The sequence below is a fragment of the Lygodium microphyllum genome, chromosome 19 (genome assembly GCF_053477565.2).
Source record: "Lygodium microphyllum isolate KBCC chromosome 19, Lygodium_microphyllum_v1.1.10, whole genome shotgun sequence".
NCBI lineage: Eukaryota > Viridiplantae > Streptophyta > Polypodiopsida > Schizaeales > Lygodiaceae > Lygodium > Lygodium microphyllum.
The window spans coordinates 70,148,917-70,171,046 of record NC_141153.1 but is presented as its reverse complement, the minus strand read 5'-3'; the positions used below and the strand labels follow the sequence as shown (position 1 = coordinate 70,171,046).

General features: G+C 38.7%; 1 pseudogene across 1 annotated transcript; it reads left to right on the top strand.

Annotated features, from left to right (window-relative positions):
• The first annotated feature begins 3,451 nt into the window (after positions 1 to 3,451).
• On the top strand, positions 3,452 to 9,660 carry LOC148020004 (chaperone protein ClpB1-like; annotated as a pseudogene). Its single transcript, XR_015694903.1, has 9 exons — positions 3,452 to 4,364; positions 4,980 to 5,149; positions 6,814 to 7,101; positions 7,204 to 7,385; positions 7,489 to 7,770; positions 7,854 to 8,194; positions 8,324 to 8,588; positions 8,691 to 8,885; positions 9,010 to 9,660. The product of XR_015694903.1 is annotated as a chaperone protein ClpB1-like (transcript).
• The last annotated feature ends 12,470 nt before the right edge of the window (positions 9,661 to 22,130 follow it).

Here is a 22,130-nt window from a genome sequence, read left to right as displayed (position 1 = left end):
TATCAAGTAGACTCACTAGTTTATAATTTCATGGAAGCCAAGTCCATCCAAGTCATCTCCACCTCCAAGGTGGCCATCTTCATCTTGTTGCCCCTATAAACCCAACTTTTTGTTGCACAACTTTGACTTGCCCTTTGCACTCTTTGGAATACTAACCTACACTTGGACATGAAGCACCAAAACATGGAAAAGATAGAAGGGGTGGAAGAAAATATGAAGTGGTGAGAAGGATCGTACACTTTGCACTATGTTTTAAGGATGGGATTAGATTTCTTTGGATGGGCAATTGGGAAGGGAGGAGGGAGTGTTAAGTCTTTGGAAGGTGGTTAGGTTTCAAGTTGGGGGTTTTAACTATTATTTTTTGGGGGGGGGGGGGGGGGAGCCTTAAGTATTTGATATAGGTGGTTAGGGTTCATGTGGGGGGTCAAGAGAGAGGGTTAACATTTTATGGGCTAAGGCGTTAGAATTGATGAGGGAAGGAAGCTAGGGTTATTGGATGGGATAGCTAGGCTTAAGAGAGAGGGGTTTGATATTTTGGGGGGAGCTAGTATTCTTTCGGGTTTTGTTTGGCATTTTGAGGGCTAGGAGGTCATGACATGAGTTTCAGTGGTAGAGGCAAGAGGACATCAAAACTTAGGGTTAATCTTTTTAGGTGGGGAAGTCTCATATATATATGTGTATATAATCTATATGTATAATTAACATATTAACACTTATATACATGTATAATACCTATTATAATTAATGTATTATAAGTATGTTAATTATAAATAAATATATAAGTATATAAATATATAATATTAATAATTACATAACTTGATACTTCTATGGTAATATTATAATGCTATTGTCATTAATAAATATAATGTCATATATTTGTACTATGTATTATAATGCAAATATATTTATTATATTGTGAACATCATATGAACCTTAATAGTGTTATGCAATTATTAATGTATGTAATAATATTACTACAATTCTATAATTATATTTATGCAATCATATATATTATATATTGTGTATATGCATACACATACACACAAACACACATTACATATATCCCATATATCTATTGTATATATTTTGTGTGTGTGTGGTATATATAAATATATAAATATAAATAAATAAATAAATATATTATGTAATCATGGGCACACACGTGAAGTGGATGTGGGTAGGTGAGTGATGAGGAGTCGAATGGGCCAGGTCTTGTAGGCGGGCGATGAGGAGTCGAGCAGGCAAGCTCCATGCACCACTTTAGGTGGGCTCCACGTGCCACATGGTGGACCCCCAAACCTTTACATAATAATATAGATAGATATATACACTAATATTCATACATAACATATAGATATATTATATACATATTAAATTTAATTTCACACACACACACATTAGTATATATTAAATGAACATTACATGTATTTATATTAATATATGTAATATAACATAATATAGTAACATGTAATATATTAATATGGTATATATTATGTGTTACACACACACACACACACACACACACACACACACACACACACACACATGCACGCATGCACATACGTACGTACATACATATACATGTGTGTGTGTGTGTGTGTGTATAAAATGTTTGCATGTGCCATCATGAACTAGGCCATCATAACATTGCCCAATTTTGACATCATGAGTCTTAGTAGGGAGCCCTTTTTATTTGCATCGTAGATGCTATATGGTACCTGCTACAATAGGGTGGCCTATTACATATACATGTGTGTGTGTGTGTATAAAATGTTTACATGTGCCATCATGAACTAGGCCATCATAACATTGCCCAATTTTGACATCATGAGTCTTAGCAAGGAGCCCTTTTTATTTGCATCGTAGATGCTATACGGCACCTGCTGCAATAGGGTGGCCTATTACATCCTTAACCTTATCACCACCCTCAACACCCTTGGTTCCATCCTCTTTGAGGACTACAACTACCCCCCTTTGACATCCCACCTTCACTACACCCCCCTTGTGCCCCCATACTCCTCCTCGTTGAAGTATGTTTACTACTATGATGGCATGTTTAGCATTGGTGTCTACAAATTTGTTCTCCCCCCCCCGGCGGGCCCCGAATGTATAACAAATCTCTCTCTCATGTACATTATTATATATTAAAATGGTATTAATATATATAATGTAATGTAATATAACAACAATATATTCTATATATGTTAGTATTAATATGTCTATTGGATACATAATACATATTTAATATATTTATGTGATATATGTTATATAGATATGTAATATATTAATATAATCTATTTTGATTACATTATATATATATATATATATATATATATATATATATATATATATATATATATATATATATATATAAAAGTGGTTGACCAAGTTATAATATTTAATCTAACTTGATTATATAATAATAAAAAATAGTTATCATATTATGTGTGTGTGTAATATTGATAATTGTGTCAAGAGATTGAGAGAGTCTCTCTCTCTCTCTCTCTCTCTCTCTCTCTCTCTCTCTCTCTCTCTCTCTCTCTCTCTCTCTCTCTCTCTCTCTCTCTCTCTCTCTCTCTCTCTCTCTCTCTCTCTCTCTCTCTCTCTCTCTCTCTCTCTCATCATGGGCATTCATAGATGCATGGGTGGGTCATGAGCGATTCTCATTACGCGAGCAAGGTGGGGTTCGCCGACCTTTGAGAGGGGGGGACTTCCATGTGCACCACATGGTGGCCCCCCCAAACGTTTCGTTGATAGGTATAGTAGATAGATAGTAGACTTATAATTGGGCTTAATATGTAATAACTTCTTATTGACACATTACAATTAATAATTATATTAATAAAGTATTACTAATATATTAATGTAATAACATGATATTAACGTAAAGTAATTAATATGATATAATTAGCTTTACTTTGTGTACATTATAATAGGTAAAACTGTCTTATAATAATAAAAGGTTTTGTAAAAAGAAAATATATAAAATACTGGAATGATATTAGAGAATCTCTTACACACACACACACACAATGCCTCACCTAGTCATTTTGCCAAGTGACAAGATAAAAAAACTTCTCTTAAGACTTAGTACATGTTCCCATAATCTACCCGTCAATTCCTTAAATGAAAAGGCCAAGAATGAGCTTCATATTGTGTTTATTTTTATAAATCACGAGGCTTTTCATTTACCAAACAAATAATAGCCATCAAATTTTCATCCCCATGTATGGACAATTATCCTAGCAAACCTTGCAATTTGCAAATTATAGAAAACTCTAAGGGGTAAGTGGCAAGGCACTCTTAATAATTCTTGAAATTTCCACAACGAGTATGTAGGGGTATATGTTTTGGTCATTTTCTTGGAGTACATCTTAATAAATAATTCAAAATAAAATAATAAAAATGGGTTCGATTGTTCTAGAAATCGTGCGCCCTTCCTCGAGTCGTATGGTATGTTTCCTCTTCACCATCTTTGCCAACCGGGGATATCATCTCACAACTGTCAACTTTCCTCCATAGCCACTGTATCCTTCTGGTGCAGGAACCCATCTCCTCAATAATTCTGTATTTCTCTGCCCTGCAAAAAACCCATGTCTCATGTCCATTTGCCTCCTGTTCTGTCGATCCTGCACTTTGCCCTCCTAGATCACCTTCGAGTCTCCATCGCCAATGAATCCAGAGAAATTCACCCACAAGACCAATGAGGCCCTTGCCGGAGGGCACGAGCAGGCCACCGCCTCCGGCCATGTGCAGTATACGCCCGTCCACCTCGCCCTCGCCCTCGTCTCCGATTCCGGTGGCCTCCTGCGGCAGGCCATCTCATCTGCAGGAGGTGGTGAAGAGGCCGTCCGCTCGTTTGAGAGAGTGCTGAAGCAGAGCCTGAAGAAGCTCCCCTGGCAGGACCCCGCCCCTGACGAGGTGCCTGTCAACTCTGCCCTTGTCAAGTCTATCAGGCGTGCACAGGCTGCACAGAAGAAAACCGGCGACTCGCACCTCGCTGTCCACCAGCTTATTCTTGGATTGCTGGAGGACCCGCAGATCAGTGACTGCTTGCAAGAAGCGGGTTTGAGTGTGGCCAGAGTGAAGGCAGAGATCGAGAAGACGCGCGGGGAGGGCAACAAGGTTGAAAATGCATCAGGGGATACAAATTTCCAGGCTTTGAAGACCTATGGTGTTGATCTGGTAGAACAGGCAGGGAAGCTCGACCCTGTCATTGGTCGAGATGATGAGATGCGTAGAGTCATCCGCATACTGTCGAGGCGGACAAAGAACAATCCAGTCCTCATTGGAGAGCCGGGCGTAGGGAAGACTGCTGTTGTTGAAGGCCTTGCGCAAAGGATTGTTCGTGGTGATGTGCCAAGGTAACATTCTCAATGCTTAATCCTCAGGTTGGTGCAGCTTTGCATATATGTTTATCATTGATCCTGTATGTCATTGGCTGGTGAATCATGCTTTCTTATCAATCATTTACCTCTTTAAATTGAATCAGGCTCTGGCTACTGAATACTTTATGTCTCTAAGCATTTCACTGTATGGAATTTATGAAGCTTTGTTGATAGAAGCAGAATTCTGATTAACCCAGGTTCTCTTGGTTCTAGTTTTGCTCAGATTTCTCTATGTTGTAGTGTCCTCCTTAGCTGTAACATGGCTTTGAACCTGCATTTTCCTCGTTTCCCTCAGTAGCAATTGTCTTTCTCATAGACTTCCCTTACCAGTTAGGCAAACCTTCTGTCCTGTTATGCTCCTAGCTGATTCTACATTCATTTATAACGGGGATCCTTTCTGTGCTCTTGCTTAGATGATAAGCGTTCATCCAATGCACGATAAGTTTGTCTTAATGTCTCATGAATTGGGGAATTGCCGCAATTCTACCAGTGTTGCTTTGTAGTCTAGGAATTGCAGCAATTCTTGATCTGTAAAACTACAGCACAGCTGTAGCCTGATTTTCTTTTTTATTTATCCTATTTGCATTGCAGCAATCTAGCTGAAGTGCGGATTATCTCATTGGACATGGGAGCCCTTGTTGCAGGGGCAAAGTACCGAGGAGAGTTAGAAGAAAGGTTGAAAGCTGTCCTTAAGGAAGTAGAACAAGCTGATGGTAGAGTCATTCTATTCATTGATGAGATTCATCTTGTCTTAGGCGTTGGTAATAAATTTCTTGTCCAAATAACCTTAGTACTCTTGCTTCTTGCCCCTCCCCCCATTACGGGCCTTCACGGGACTTCAAGTCATAACTTGTCATGAGGCACAAAAGGCACAGTGGAATGGCACAGAAGATATATCAATAAGGAATCTTTGTATTCATGATATCGAAAGATACAACATTAAGGCACATCTCAAGACTACACCCTTGTGACACCGCATATGTGAGGGTTCACCTAAGTATAGGGAATCACACGTAGAGTGGAAACCAGGTTGAGCTCAGAGTCACTACTACTCTCTATATGGGTGTTTTTGGCTCCAACACTATGGTATAGCTACAAAAACCATACCCTTACACTCACCCCCCGCTTAACGAATTGTTGTCCTTAGTAATCTAAGGGTGGTTTCTTGACTCATTTCGGGGTCTTAACACAGCTTATGCTATCAAGCTGGTCAGTGTCTGCTGATCTAGGACAGACTTATTAGCAGGGTCTTAACGCAACCTGTTCTATCAAGCTAGCCAGTGTTTGCCGCACTACAACATAGGGATCTTAACATAGCTTATTCTATAAAGCCGGCTAGGGTCTACCCATCTAGACTTAGTTATTTTATTCTTTGGCATTCCAGTCCACCCTCGACTCAATTACATTTTAGGAGTAGAGGCTTCATAGTCCTAACTTGAGGTGGTTGGGCACTTATGGCTTTGCATGCCAAGCTTCGTAGGCATGATCCCAAGTTGTTGCACTATTGGGGTCAAGGCGTGGCGGTGCAGTTGTCGTCATATTGTGCCACGTCTTAAGGGAGGTAGTCCATTGAGTTGCTCCTTGCACCAGTCCTTCCTTTCTTCGTGCCGTCACCTCGGGCCTTGGGCCTTGGGGACTTGGGTCTCTTGGTTCATTTGCCAAGATGCTTTGCCCTCATCACCAAGTCAAGAACTTGGGCTGTTTTCCTTGGCCTCCTTACCATATCTTTCTTGCTTGCTTTGTACTTAGACAAACCGGTTGGTTTCGCTTGTCTTCTCGCATGGAAGGTGCGGTCTTGGTGTATGGCACCTCTTTGAATCTTCTTAGCCTCATTTGGAGTTGAGGTTCTTGGAGGGAAATGGACTAAGTTGTCATACTTAGCTTGGATCTTGGTTTGCGATAGTAGAGTATCCTTGAAGTTCTTGGGGTGATGCCCATATATGTGGTGCTTGGTGTGTCACGGATCCATAGGATTCGGATAACAACTCCTTGCACTGCTTGTGGCCTGAATGTCGAGATCTCAATTTTTGTCAGTATTGAGTATGGTTCCGACGAGTTTCATAGTCCAAAGACATTCACCTTAAGAGTGAGTTGGAGAGTTCTCCAGGGCTCAACTAGCAAGGTTTAAGGAATCATTGTATTCATAATATCAAAAGATACAACATTGAGGCACATCTCATGACTACTCCCTCATGACGCCGCACATGTGAGGGTTCACCACTAAGTATAGGGAATCACACGTAGAGTGGAAACCAAGCTGAGCTCAGAGTCACTACTACTCACTATATAGGTGTTTCTAGCTCCAACGCCATGGTATAGCTACAAAGCCCATACCCTTAAACCCCCCCACACACCACCCCCCCCAACAAGCGCCCAAAAAAAAATGTATCTCACTTATGCTGACTTGTGGGTTGTGATCTGCCAGGACACACAGAAGGGTCTATGGATGCAGCCAATCTTTTCAAGCCAATGCTTGGTAGAGGGCAGTTGAGATGTATTGGAGCTACTACCCTTGAAGAATACCGTAAATATGTTGAGAAAGATGCAGCATTTGAAAGGCGTTTTCAGTAGGTTTATGTTGCAGAGCCTAATGTGGCTGACATGATCACCATACTTTGAGGTTTGAAAGAGAAATATGAGAATCATCATGGTGTTCGCATCCTGGACAGAGCGTTGATTGTTGCTGCACAGCTGTCAGCTCGTTTTATTACAGGTAAAATGGGCATGCTCTAATTGGTAAAAGAAGCTGGGAGCTCTTGAATAATCTTCTGACAGACAACAAAAGTTAAATGCTAATGTAGTGTAACAACTCCAGGCCGTTACCTTCCGGACAAAGCAATTGATCTTGTAGATGAAGCATGTGCTAATGTCTGCGTTCAACTTGATAGCCAACCAGAAGAAATTGACATGCTTGAACGCAAGAGGATACAACTAGAAGTGGAATTGCATGCCTTGGAAAAAGAGAAGGACAAAGCCAGTAGAGCAAGGCTGCTTGAGGCATGTCCAATGAAAAATAGTAACAGTGCTGCTGTATGCTGTTCAATGCTGAAATTGGGAGATCAATCATTGGCAATTGGTAATGTCATTGGGATTGCTGCAGGTCAAGGCAGAGCTGGAGGAACTGAAAGAGAAGCTGCAACCATTAAAAATGAAGTATCAGAAAGAGAAGGAAAGAATTGATAAGCTCAGACGTCTTAAACAGAAAAGAGAAGAAATATTGTTCAGTTTACAAGAGGCAGAGAGGAGAATGGATTTAGCCAGGGTCGCTGATCTTAAATATGGAGCGCTTCAGGACATCGAAGCAACCATCCAAAAGCTGCAGGCAGAGATTGCTGAAAATAGCCTTCTAACTGAAACTGTTGGACCTGAGCAGATTGCCGAGGTAAGTTTCTATTAATGATTGATTGCAACCCTTAAACATTCTGAGTGTGATGGTGTGAGCAGAGTGATGTTTTACCCTTGCAGGTTGTGAGCCGTTGGACTGGTATACCAGTAAACAGGTTGGGACAAGATGACAAACAGCGCTTGATGGGGTTGGCAGACGGGTTGCACCAACGCGTGGTTGGTCAAGATGAGGCAATGCAGCCAGTAGATGAGGCTGTTCTAAGATCCAGAGCAGGATTAGGCCGTCCACAGCAGCCAACTGGCTCTTTTCTATTTTTGGGACCAACTGGAGTTGGCAAAACTGAGCTGGCTAAAGCTCTTGCTGAGCAGTTGTTTGACAATGAAAATCAGCTTGTTAGGATTGACATGTCAGAGTACATGGAACAACATTCTGTTGCTAGGCTTATTGGGGCACCACCGCGGTAAGAAGCTCATCCTGGTTGTTTATTATCTTGTTATTGTATGTACTAGGATGGTTAATTTATATTTTGGTGTCATATCTTGGCTGGCATCACTTGTTTACGGTCCTCACATGTGTTTGCACAGCTCAGGTATGTGGGGCACGAGGAAGGTGGGCAGCTGACCGAAGCTGTAAGACGTCGTCCATATAGTGTGGTCTTATTTGATGAAGTGGAGAAAGCACACCCTTCTGTATTCAATGCTCTACTGCAAATACTTGACGATGGACAAGGTCACACTGTCAACTTCTCCAACACCGTCATTATTCTGACTTCAAACCGAGGTGCAGAACATCTTTTAGCTGGCTTGGTTGGCCAACAGAGCATGGATATTGCAAAGGAGAAAGTTATGCTTGAAGTGAGTAATGTTGACCCTCCCACAATTAGTTTCTTAACAAACAACTATTATGTCAATATATGTGTGAATTCTAATCATGTCAAATTGATGTGTTCGATGCAGGTCCGCAAGCATTGACCAGAGTTCTTAAATCGACTTGATGAGATCGTAGTATTTAAGCCATTATCTCTTGATCAACTGCGTAAAGTTGCCAGATTGCAAAAGAGAGAGATTGCAGCTAGGTTAGCAGAAAGGGGTGTAGCACTTGCTGTAACTGATGCAGCTTTAGATGTAGTACTTGCTGAAGCATATGATCCTGCAAGTTACCCGTTATGAAGAATTCAGTTTACCATGTTCTTAAGAACCTGTGCATCCTAGTTCTTGTTAACTTGTGCTCTGTATGGATGGGGGATAACTGATACATGGTATTGTTGTCTTTCAGGTTTATGGTGCAAGGCCTCTTCGCCGTTGGCTGGAGCGGAGAGTTGTGACTCAATTGTCATGCATGCTGATTAATGATGAAATTGATGACAACTCGACAGTGTATATTGATGTCAAGCCAGGAACCCATGAACTCACATTTCAAGTGCAGAAAGGTGGACTCATAAATGAAGTCAGTGGCAAGAAGTCTGACATTTTGATAAGCATTCCAGACAATAAACCTGTGCAACCACAATCAAGAAAATTGAAAATAGAAGAGATGGAGGAGGAGGATGAGATGCAGGATTAAGATCTGGACAACAGCAAGCTCTACTTGCAAGTTTGTGAAATTCTCCTCCGGCTTTGGAGAGGCAGATCTGATGAGACAAAAGAAGGGTTGAAGAACTACTCCTTTTGTATATACACAGCATGTCCTCTTATGTGAGAGAGGGGTTCATATCTGTGCATACTTTGTTGGAGCTCAATGATGGTGCCATGTCAATCAAGGTTGAGTTTCTACATATGTTCTTTTGGGAAGTGATTCCTTGTTTGGGTGTTGTACTGGTTGGGGAGCTCTTTTTAGCAACTTGTATGTAAGTAACATGTGTGGTTTTATGTAAAAATCCTACAAAAGAAGCACTCTTTGTATTTAATAAAATCAAATGTCTCGATAATTAAGTGTGAATCCATATCATATTCTGTGCAAGGTTGCATGTGAACATTGCCCTTTCTGTGGTTTTTCATGCATGTCAATCCACCTACAAAACCTACCTCTTAATCTTCACATCCCATGAGATCTATGTTGTTCGGTGCCCTTGTTTGTCACACTAGGTTAGATGTGTAGCCTTTAGAGTAACATGAGTAGATTTATGTATAGCTTAGGCTCAAGGTGGTGAAGTGGATCTTGTGCTATTTGTGAAGCGCATAGGGTTATACTCTTCTATCATGTGTTTCCAAGTACAATTCTATGCTTTAAAGTAAAATTGTTAAGCATCGTGGATGTTCAAAAGGATTGAGCCAAGAAAACTATGGACTTAAGTGGCTTCTAGTAGTATTTTCTAGTGCTTTCAAGCCATCTTGTAAGACATTGGTGCTATATAGTTTTTCCAAGTAAAATCATGTTCCTCAAAGTAGAAATTAACATTTCTTCAATGTTAACAACTTGTGGAGCAGTAATTGGCAATGCATTATACCTAGGGTAACACTACTTTGTAGTAATGGATCCCAACTAAAAATTTACGTTATATCTTTCGAGTAGTGCTTAAAACTATATAGCATTTTAAGTCCAATCTATCATTATATTTATAAGACACTAGATAGTATTGGTATTAGTCAAGATATATATACGTAAATTTTTTCGCTTATGCAATCAAATATGAAATGAGGTCAAATACGTAGTTGCTTACTTCCAAGGCCATTTGTGGTTTGGACTATTAGATGAAGAGTTAATAATGTTTTGGGTGAGCCTTTCTATATCATGGCCATCTCGGGGCCTGGAGTCTGCTCTTATCTGCTCTATCATCGTTCCATCAGTATCGTACTCCACGGTATCCATTTCCTCCTCGCTCTCCTTACTGATGGAGGAATAATCCTCATATTCATTGTCAAAACCATCACTCCCTGACTGCTCCTCGTCTCCTGGGTCCTCCTTTCTAGCCTCTTTCTCGTCCAGTGACTAGAGTCCAATTGTATAGCAAGTTCAAGTCGTGAACTTTGGTCCACTTCCACTTGTGCTCACCCAGGAGGTCTTTGAGGGGCAAGAGATTAGTGGAAGGATTGCCCTCCAATCTGCCTGTGAAATACTTTAGGGTTTCTTGGAGTTCTAGCTTATTATTTGGGACATGGAAAGTGTCAGGTTTGGGTCGACCACACGCACTCCTTGCCATCATGCAGAGTGGTACCGAGTGTTCCTCATCTGGCGTGCACATGGCTTGTGCGGCTTGCTTATACTCCTCATCGTCTGAGAATGGGAGATCGATGGTTGCAAGGACATGCATCCAATCTTGCTCATCCTTAGGGTAGGGGATATACTTGGTCAGTAGCCCATACGATGTGGTTGGTTGCGTGTCACCCCTCAATGTGGCTGAGATGGCATCTAGGTCAGCAGGTGTTGTCTTCCAAGTATCCATCTCCACCCTTACTGCTTTCTTCCGATTTCCTAAGAAGATTAGATCGTTGCCCCAGTCCTTGATGACTCATGCATTCCTCATCCAGGGTCGGCCTAGCAAGATGTCGTAGTCCACTCCCTTCATAACAATGAAGTGTACATAGAACTGGACACCTGCAATCTTCACTGGCCAATTCTTTAAAACTCCAAACAGCCTTATCTTCATTCCATTTTCTAGTGTGACATTGAACCTGGCAGTCTCGACGGGAGGGTTTTCCCAGGTCTGCAAGACTATGTGACTCAAGACACTAACCCCTACGCCCGTGTCTACGATTCCTTTCCGTGTCATGTCTCCTAGGGCCACGATAGGTAGCACAGCGTGCATCTCGGTGCCCTCCCGAAAAGCATTTACATGTAGAGATTTAGGCACTGAGTGCAGCGTCAAGCTTGGTATTTGTGACTACATCATGCTCATGCAGGTCAGCAGCAATTTGCTCAGTTGGTTCCTCCACCTAATGCTTCAGTTCCAACCAAAGCGTCAGATGTTGCCTAAGCAGGTCTCCTAGGCTCAGGGTTACTGGGGTGGCTATTAATGTTGTGAGGAGGTTACTCGTCATTTGTCTCTCCATTCCCACACCTCTAGGCCATTGGCCTTGGGTGTCTTGCTGGCCCGTGGCCCCTAAGCTTCTCCTGGGCGGTGCTGCCCGTGGCATAGGCGCGCATCTTAACCTTGGTTGAGAGGGTGAGACTGGGGTGCTCACACTAGAGAAGTCCTCAGTTCCGTCTTCTATGAGTGCCTCACCATCCTTCAGGTTCTCTTGGACTTCCTTTACCAACTCCTTGACCTTTTCAATCGCTTCTAATTGGCACTTAGGACGAGGGTACTCCCCTACCTTAGCACTCCCTTTCTCTGTTGTTTTCAGAGCGATGGTTTCAACCTCAGCATCAGTTACCTTTCTGCCACTCACTAGTGTCGTCTCTCCGTTAGTTTTGAGAGTGATCTCAGCATCGGTTTTCTTCTTTCTCCGCCTACGACTCTTCTTCCTTATTGAGGCAGGGTCTAGGTTGCTAGGCCCAGGCAGTGATATGCTGGCATGCTGCGTTTGTGCACGTGTCATGACATGCAGTGGGATGGGTGTATCCTCATTGTCGAATGTCTCAACGCCAAACAGCCCCAAAGGTACTGATGGTACATCGCCTGAGCTCGAGGACGGCTTTTGTCTAGGGCATTCCTTGAACAGATGGCTGATGCCGCACTTGACACACCTGAGATCAGCTCTCTCCCTATTAGCCTGCTCTTTTTCTGGGCATCGTATCGATATGTGACCAGGGTGACCACAAATCTAGCACGTGACTCGGTCTCGGTTAGCCCTGAAAAACCTTTGCCTCTTCCCCTTCCTAACGCCATCACCGGCACTGGTCGATAGTAAGGGTAAAAACAGAGAGATCCTATTTTAATGAATTTAACAATATTTTTTTTGATTCATCTACCATGTAATGTTTAATGATCAGGTTTTATGAATTGTCATTAGAAGAGGCATAAAAAATGGTTAGATTTATAATCAAACTTAATAAAAGTGAGATTTTAAAATGTATAAAATTAGAGAGGGTCTTTATTATCTTAATGAATAGAGCACTTTCATCAAGTCATTGTAGTGATACAATGTTATTTAAATATTCAATTTGAGCACAATAACTGATGGTTAGGAGTGCTTGAAGTAGATACAGAGGATTTTGATATATTGTATTGGGTTTTTAATTAAACTTTAATAAATTATGTTATTAAGACCCAACAAGTAAGACAAGAGCTATTTGTCAAGGGATTTGGAAACTACTCAGAAACTACAAGGTTAAGTGGCACATAACTAGTGACTTAGAGTCACTTAAATGCATGTATAAACTCTAGATGTCCTTGTCTTTACTATATGTCTCTAGATCCAAAGTTAAACAGCTCCTTCTAGGCACAACAAAGATTCATAATTCAAACTAGTTTTAGATGTTTCTTTGGTCAATACTCATATATGTACACTTCATACACTTTGAAAAATAATTGAAAAGTTTGTTCACCCTTACATAGGATTTGTTTGGAAACTAAAGTCCTTATCGGCTAGAATAGATGTTATAACAAAGATCGAGCAAGTTTTATATGTAATTGGTTTACATGGAGGTAATGTTGTCATTGAACCATATTTTTAGGAGTCCAAGGATAGAAATTGTGTCCCCAAAAAGCCATCTATTAGTGACGTAAAGGCTGGAAGATTCTTAGGCTTTCATGGAAAGCTTGGAAAGATAGGCTATAGGAGTGGTGGCTCATCCATTAAAAACAATCAATGAAAATCCTTGCATAATGCAGTTAAGGATCATGCTGATAATGGATATGCTTGGAATAGAAAATAAAAATTTTAGGAAATATTGGACAAAATATTTTTTATTGTAATAAGACTAAATTGAAAGATGATGATCTCAAAGACTTATAGAACAAATTGAACCTTTTCGAAAAGTCAAAGAAAGAAGCTTGGGGTTATCAACACTTCACTCATTATCTATTAAAACATGTGCATTGTTGCATGTCTTCATTGTCTAATTTATATATGACTTTTAATTGACTTACTGTATTTGTTAGCTATGCAACATATTTTGTATAACCATGCTTCACAATTCATCAAGCAATATGGAATCTATTTATTTGTTAACCTAGGGTATTAAAAAATCACATCAAGCAAAAAAAAAAACTTTAGACATACAAGACATGGAGGTGGAAGAATTAGAGTATCTAGTTTATTAGAGGCCTTTCAATGGTTCAACATGAAAATTTGGCACAAACTCAAGCTTAAAGACATATTTGCATCTAGTTTATTAGAGGTCTTTCAATGGTTCAACATGAAATTTTGGCACAAACTCAAGCTTAAGGATATATTTGCATAATGTAATATAGCATCTTTAACAAAAACTATACAAATGGTCACTCAAAAAAGAAAAGAGGATTATTTGAACTCTTGTGCAGAGTAAAGATTTTCAGAATGACTGCAAACTAAGCAAAGAGATGGCAAACGATGGGTTGTAAAAAACCCTTGACTCTTTGATATATTTTACTTTGATTTTGCTGTGGAGGAGTCTTTGTTTTTCTACCAACTTAACAAGATCTCTACATTTCAAAAACTATTGTTTTCTATAGATTGGAAGAAGCTTAAAATCTTTTGTATCTGCCACATGAGAGAATAAATAGGAGCCAAGAATTGAAAAGTATCCAACTCTAGATCCATTATAGCATATCATGTACCCAAAGACTCTTATTGCTTCTTCCTTCGCTACCAAGATTATCTTATCCACTCCTCTATTGAAAGCTTGAGATGGAATTATTATCTCCCACATGGGAGAGTAAATAGAGGCCAAGAATTCCAAAGTACCCAGCTCTGGATCCATTATAACCTATCATGTACCCAAAAACTATTACTGCTTCTTCCTTCTTATCTTCTCCACTCTTTTATTGAAAGCTTGAGATCAAATTACTTTGGCAATAGCTTTTAAAGCCATCATTGGTAGACTTAGAAAGCCTAATAATCTATTATAATAAGTTGCAATAGTATGGTTATTCAAGTTTCAAATATAATGGCAAAGGCCTTGACTTCTTCCAAGCTTTAGTAGCATGGAGCCCTTGGCCCTTCCAAGAAAGTTATTTGGATCTTCTATCTCAATTTGCATAATGGTAAAAATAGTTAAAGGTATTAATAGATTAGAATCCCATAATAAATTTTCCACTATTTATTACAAAACTATGGCATTAACCCTAATGAAAATCTTTAAAATGTATTCTATACCTTAGGGTTTTCATCTTCTTCAAGTAAGCTTTCATTGTAAATATTTATTGAAGTTTTGGCTTGTCCTTAGATGGAGCCTTCCTTTACTTTGTCTTCATATCCTGTGTTTTCTATCCTTAGTTGTTTCTCAACCTTTGAGAAATCTTTTTTGGTGGGGAGCTCTTTCCCTTGATAGTCTACAATCTCATTGATACATGAATGCAAGGCAATAGAGCTATCTTGAATATTTTCTGCCTCCACGTCGAGAGCTACTAATGGTTCTAGGTCATGAGTTATGAAACCTTTGGCCCCACCTTGCAAGGACAACTAGACAATAATCTTCTCTAAGATTAAAGAGGTGTTGAATCCCATTGAGCAACACATATCTAGTTTTGTTGATGAGGTAACTTAAAAATGTAAGAATGCACTCAAGAGGGCCTTCTTCAATCTTTGTGCTCAATTCCATCTCATGCTCCTCTACCTTTGTGATATTTTGACTATTAAAAATGGCAATAAATTTTGTACTAGTTGATTTTCTACATCCTCTTGAAACATCTCCACTTTCTCCTCAACCTCCTCATCTATGCAAGCAACATCTTCTTTCTTCTTTTCCTCCACCTTGTCTAAAGAAACACTTTCCATATATTGAAGAAATACAAGAAAGCCTATGTCTTTGTGAATTAGAAGGCATTGTTGTTGGTCCCTACAAAAAGGGCACCTTGTTTCATATTCTCTAAACTCCTCATCGTAGTTGCTTGGATAACATCACTATAATGTACATAACCCTCAACTGCAAGAGCCTTTGTATACCTATTGAAGTATTATTTGTGAATCTCAAGCTTGTCCCTTTAATTCATCCAAAAGATCTTACAAGTTAAAGGGCAAATTAGCATGGCTCTAATATAATTTCAACTTGGAGGAGTTCCATGTTTTATGTAAGAAAATTGACTAATCTGTCATCACAGATATATTCCATAGCATTTTCCTTCATTCCCTCTAAGGAAATCCTTCTCTTGGTCATTTTTGCCAAGCCAAAGTTCATAGTTGTGTCCATCAAAGGTTGTCTTTAGAAACTCGAACACCCCAACCTGACCAAAACTTGACCAAAACTACCTAAAATTGCATTTCATGAGACATTACTCGAAAATTTTAAAAAATTTAAAGGTTGAATGAAACACGATTTTGCATGTGTGCAAACATAATGCCTCCCACTACAGTCATGTTTCTTGTGACAACTAGGCAAATTTTTAGTTACTAGTGCAAAAAATATTTGTAAGTTCAATATGCACGAGACATGATTTTGCATGGATGTAGACACAACATCTCTCACTAGAGTTGCATTTCTTGTGTTTACTGGTGTAAGAAAAATTGGTTTCATGCAATTAGGTAAAATTTCTATGATTGAGAATAAATCATTTTTCCCCCCTCATGAATGGCAAGCAAAGAAATAGCAGTTATATCTATGATTGAGAATTCTTTTGTTTTTTTTTTAAATGTACCTCAACGATGTTGGTGCGTAAGGGTTGTTGCTCTATAGGTATCTTCTAAGGAAGATGAGTTTCTCCAAACACTAGGAAAAAGAGACGTAGTTGTAGGAAAGAAAATGCAGTTGGTGGACTTATATCCTTTTAGAGGGATTGGGGATTAAATAGTTTTAAAAAGAGGCATTGTTAGACTATTTGCCTAAAAAATTGTGCAACCCTAAAACCCTAATAATGAAAACAACCTAAAAAAGCACGATATTTGATTTTTTTAATTGGGTTTTCAAGATTTTCCCCTCATGTGCCAAGTTTCCCAAGGTGAGTTAAAGGCCACATGTGTGGAATTCTTTGAAAATAATCTTTGTTTTATATCACGAATAACTAACATTTCTTAATCTTCACTTGTTCAAATTAGGATTTTGCAAGCCTACGAAAGCAAAGTGCCATCACAAGTCTAGAAGCCAACCATGCAAAGGAGAAGCATGGCACCATTATAAGAGGTAAATTGTATGATACAATAAATTATAATGCTTATTTGATTCTTTTCTTTTAATTGCTCAATATTGAGTCAAGCACTGCTTTTAATTACATAGATTTTTTGCTACAAAGATGAAGCTTAGTTTTATCATTTGTTTTTTGATTGTGTTTTGATTTAAATTATGTTTAGTCTTATGAATGAGTATTTTATCAAATTAATTTGATTATGCATAGTTAATTTTTATTTTTATGTTTCATTTTGTAATATATTAAATTAGAAATTTTTATTGTTGTTGCAATCTATTATATATCTTAGATTTTTAAGTGAAAAAAAAGTAATATATCTGATGAAATGCGAGTTGATGCATCTATTGATTGAGCCAATAGACCACAATCATGTTTCATAAGATAGGCTTAAATTGTTCATTTCCTATCAAGATAAGAACAACTTGTTGGACTTGAGAACTGATTTTAATGCAGAAATTTAAAGTGAAAGTGGCTCAAGATCTATAAAAGTGGCGTTTTTGGCAAAAAATGCATTGATCACGAATCAAGGAGCTAGATTTTTCTTAGATGCATTTCAATGTTAGGAATCCAAGTGTTCATTCGTCGATCGGAGTCTGTTTGACCCCCCATTTAATCGCCGCAAGGTTTAGCATTATGAAGTAGCAACTTGATTCAAAAGCCAGAAAGCAAGTGACGGAGGCTAAGTAATAGATTTTGAAGCCAGAAAGCTGTGCATCAAGTCGGATCGTGAATCTGAGGTCGTTTGCTTCTCTGTCCGGCCCGAAACGACTTGCAAGATAGTGTGAATGCACATGAGTGAATTAGTTTTGTTGTAAGTTATGAGTTAATCTTGATTAAATAAAGTTTATTTATGCATGAAACATCATGAAGGGGGGGGAGGCATTTTTTTGGCAACCCCTCAAATCATTAAAAATTTGACATTTTGTGGCTCTCTGCATCAAGATTCATGCTCCTTGCCATGGATTCCCTAAATAATTTGCTCGTCATTGTGAAAAAAAAGCAAGCAATTTGACACATTGAATGAAAATATAGAAATTCAGTATTTCTCTCTCCTCTTTCTCTCTCACCATAAACATGGTTCATATGGGCTGAGAGGATGAGGGGGAATGGGTGTCCATTCGTGAACGAGATGCGAGGCATGGGACAAGGAAGCACAAAGGAGGCATCAATAGTGTAAAAGAGCATTAGTAGCGGCTTCTCGTATGCGAATTATAGCAATGTAAGCGTCTTTTATTAAATTTTACAATAAATCTTGTGTTCTTACTATAAAAAATGGTTAAAATATTTGAATATGTTTGAAAACATATAATAATAAATAATTTCTAGCAAATCACATAATGGAAATCAAAACTATAAAACTCGCAATGTGAGATTTAATAGAAAAATGATAATTCCATGGATTTTTATGGTTGAAATGGTATTCCTAGGGAGTTATAATGAATATAATATTGAATCACAATCTACATAACCTTCATAAACTTAAAAATTATAAAATAGTAATTAATATTAAAATAATTGATAAAAATAATAAATAATAAACTATTTGATGAAAAAAACTAGTTTTTATGCGTAAAAATTTACAATACATTATGTACATGTGTGTGGATGTATGGTGAAGGTAGGGCATGAAGATTTGCCTCAGCCTACCTCCATCTTTATGTAAAAGTGTGTATTTACAGCTTTTCTACATGGAAAATTTGACATGAAACACCTTTTTAAACCGGTGCATGATTGCGAAACCTAAACGGTAGGGGAAAAGGGGTTGTGGAAAGTTAAATATTAGTTAAATTATGATTTTCATGCATACCATGACATATAGGATTTGCTTCCTTTGAGTTTAAAGGAACAATAGCACAGATTAGTCCAATGTTTCTAAGCAACGAAGCAATATGTTAGAAAGAAAATCATTGAACTATTGTATTCACACGACACATTGGTTGGTTTGTGGTTAATTTTTTTGAGCACTATATGCATTACACCTTGCATTTGCATTCTTATACATGGTATCAAGAAAGAGGAAGTCTCTTGGATGCATTGCAATTGGTTGTTTAAACAATTGACCAATAATGATGAGAGAGTGTGTGAGGATCCCCGAGCTGTAGGATAGTATGATTTTCTTTGGGGATTCTTATGTGAGGAAACAAAATTATCTCCTGGAATGCTTCATTAAAAGGACAATGTTATGTTTGTGTTTTATGTTTGAAATGGCACATCCTAGGGACAATCCGTGGGGTGTAAGAGAGTGGTAGGAGCCACAACGATCAGTTGGGTGTTGCTCTATATGTGTATGCAACGAGGTGTTGATCACCTATATGTGTGGGATACTCCCTCTATGGGAGTTGGGAATGGGAAAAAACATTGGACTACAAATCGATACAAATGTGTGATTTATTTCGAGTAGTGTATAGCCTCCAAACGCTCTTGGTGGCGAGGCCGTGAGACTGGTTTGGTGAGCATAGGAGCCTAGCTAGAGCCCTAGAGCTAGCGTCGGGCCTGTTTTAGGTCATGACAAGAGTTGTTGTTTTTTTCTCTTCACATAATACCTTTTTTAAAAGTAAAATTTCCTTTTGAGTATTGTATGTCTGGTGAAATGTGATTAGGTGAACAAGGTGTTAGAATTTTCATTTTTCTCTTTTCATGTGATAATTTTGTTTTTTGTTATGCAGCTTGTGGAAACTTTTGGCTAGAACAAAGTTAGTTGTTGCTAGAAAGGTCAAAATTGATTGTAGACAAATACTTGAAAAGATTAATTAAGGATCCAAGTCTCCTAAGCTCAATAACCTAGGAAAGCTAAATAGAAAATTTTGAGAGAAATTTAAAAGACCCTAAAAGCCTTGAACAATGTAGTCCCAAAGCTTTCATTTCATAGACTAGACTTGTTGGAGAAATTTGTGATAGACACATTCTCAATAGCTTTAGATGGAAAACGATAGCATTGAATTGTATTCAAGAAGCAACAAAAGACTCTTTAATTCAGTTTTTTCAAGATGCTTACATTTGTGGTGTTTTCCATGTACATAGGTTAACTCTAATGACTTGGATATAGATTCTCTAAGATTCTAGAGCTAGTTCCTGTCACTGATGAAAAGACATATAATATTTTAAATGTGCCACCATCATATAGGAAGAACAAGTCATATCTAGGTCCAAACATTGAAGATGTCACACATGGAAAATATTTAAAAATTCTAATAAGGTATCTCTGAGAGAACTTCAATATAAGATCCTTTCTTTACTCAATATATGCTCTATTATCATAAGTATGAAATTTGTTCTACCTATTGTAAAAGAACATGCTATACAAGAACTAGTTTGATCATGGGAGGGAATACTCGTTTAAAAAATTCCCTATTTGGTGACGAACTAATGAAGCCTTGAAACATCATAAGGATGCTCAAACTCTAGCAATTCGTGTTACATGATATGCTAATTTTTTTCATAATTAATACCACCTAGTACCTATTTTAGCAAAAGTATTTTTAAAACATAAGAGAGGGCACGTTGACTTGAGTTGACGCAATAGGGATGTCACTTGCACGTGCCACCTCTTCTCTAGCTTCCATGTTCCTTCACTTTAGAGCCATCATGAGCATACAAACCCTTTCAAGGCATCACTTTGCCCACTTCCTTCAAGTCTTTGTTGATCATGAAAATCCTTGTGAATTCTTGAATCCAAGACTTAGCAAGATAGTGAGGAGATGTGACTAGGTTAGATGAGATCTTGACTATAAAGTTAGAACCTCATTCTCAACGAGTGATCTTGGTACTCATATAAAACTAAAAAAATATTATGATGCTTGGTTAGGTGAGATCTTGACTATAAAAGGAGAATTTCATTCTCGTGGAGTGATCGTGGTACAAAGATAAAAGGAAAAAATATTATAATGCTTCAAGTCATTTGAATGATGGGTCATTTGGTGGATTATGAGTCTATTTTTCTTTTGGGGAGAGGGGTAGATTTTAGGCATGAAATATGACAAAGTTAGAGTGGAGAAATGGTCCTAATTTGGGGAAATTAGAGAGAATTGGGGCAGGGCGTGAAGAGTTTAGCATGAAATATGACAAGGTTAAAGTGAAAAGAGTGTCTCTTTGGAGGAAACTAGAGAGAATAGGTGGTAGATTTGGATGGGGGATGGGGTAGAGGTAAATGGGAAAGAGGGGAAGATGAAGAGTATTATAAGGGGGAATGGATATGTCTTGATGCCTCTTTCGTCCTTTAGCCCTTCTCTCTCTCTCTCTCTCTCTCTCTCTCTCTCTCTCTCTCTCTCTCTCTCTCTCTCTCTCTCTCTCTCTCTCTCTCTCTCTCTCTCTCTCTCTCTCTCTCTCTCTCTCTCTCTCTCTCTCTCTCTCTCTCTCTCTCTCTCTCTCTCTCTCTCTCTCTCTCTCTCTCTCTCTCTCTCTCTCTCTCTCTCTCTCTCTCTCTCTCTCTCTCTCTCTCTCTCTCTCTCTCTCTCTCTCTCTCTCTCTCTCTCTCTCTCTCTCTCTCTCTCTCTCTCTCTCTCTCCCCCTCTCTCCCTCTCTCTCTCTCTCTCTCTCTCTCTCTCTCTCTCTCTCTCTCTCTCTCTCTCTCTCTCTCTCTCTCTCTCTCTCTCTCTCTCTCTCTCTCTCTCTCTCTCTCTCTACACACACACACACAAACATTAGCAAACTAATTCTACCTAATTTTTTAAAAACATAAATTGTAAAAGGTCAATAGCCTATATACTAAGGCTATTATATAGCCTTCACATTTGTAGACTGATTATGAACTCTCTCTTTTCTCCCTTGGAGCCATCATCGAGTGCAATTCTGAGTGTAGCTTGTGGTCATGTCCAATCGTGGAGATGTCATCTTGATGGCACAAGCAAGATGTCATCTAGTTGAATAGTGTGATGAAAAAATGATTTATTTTTTTTAAATTCAAGCCCTTTTTTATCTTAGGGCTCTAGCCCCCTTTCACATATATAGGACATTACATGGTATGTGTTTATGTGGGAGAATTGTGAGCTCGGTGGCTTTGGGGAGCACTTTTGAGACTCCAAAAGTGGAGATGGTGGCCAACATGATGCAAGGGAAATTGTCGGCAATGAAGAGATGCCACAAACAAGTGGCTAAAGCCATAAATAAGTTGCCTCTTGAGAGTAATTGATTGCCTTTGTATTGCAATTGTAGCTCTAGCTTGTAAAAAGAATTGCAATATTAATATATTTTTCTCTTTTGTATGACTTGTACATCCAAATATGGTATCTCGATCTTGTTTCTATTCAACTTGTGT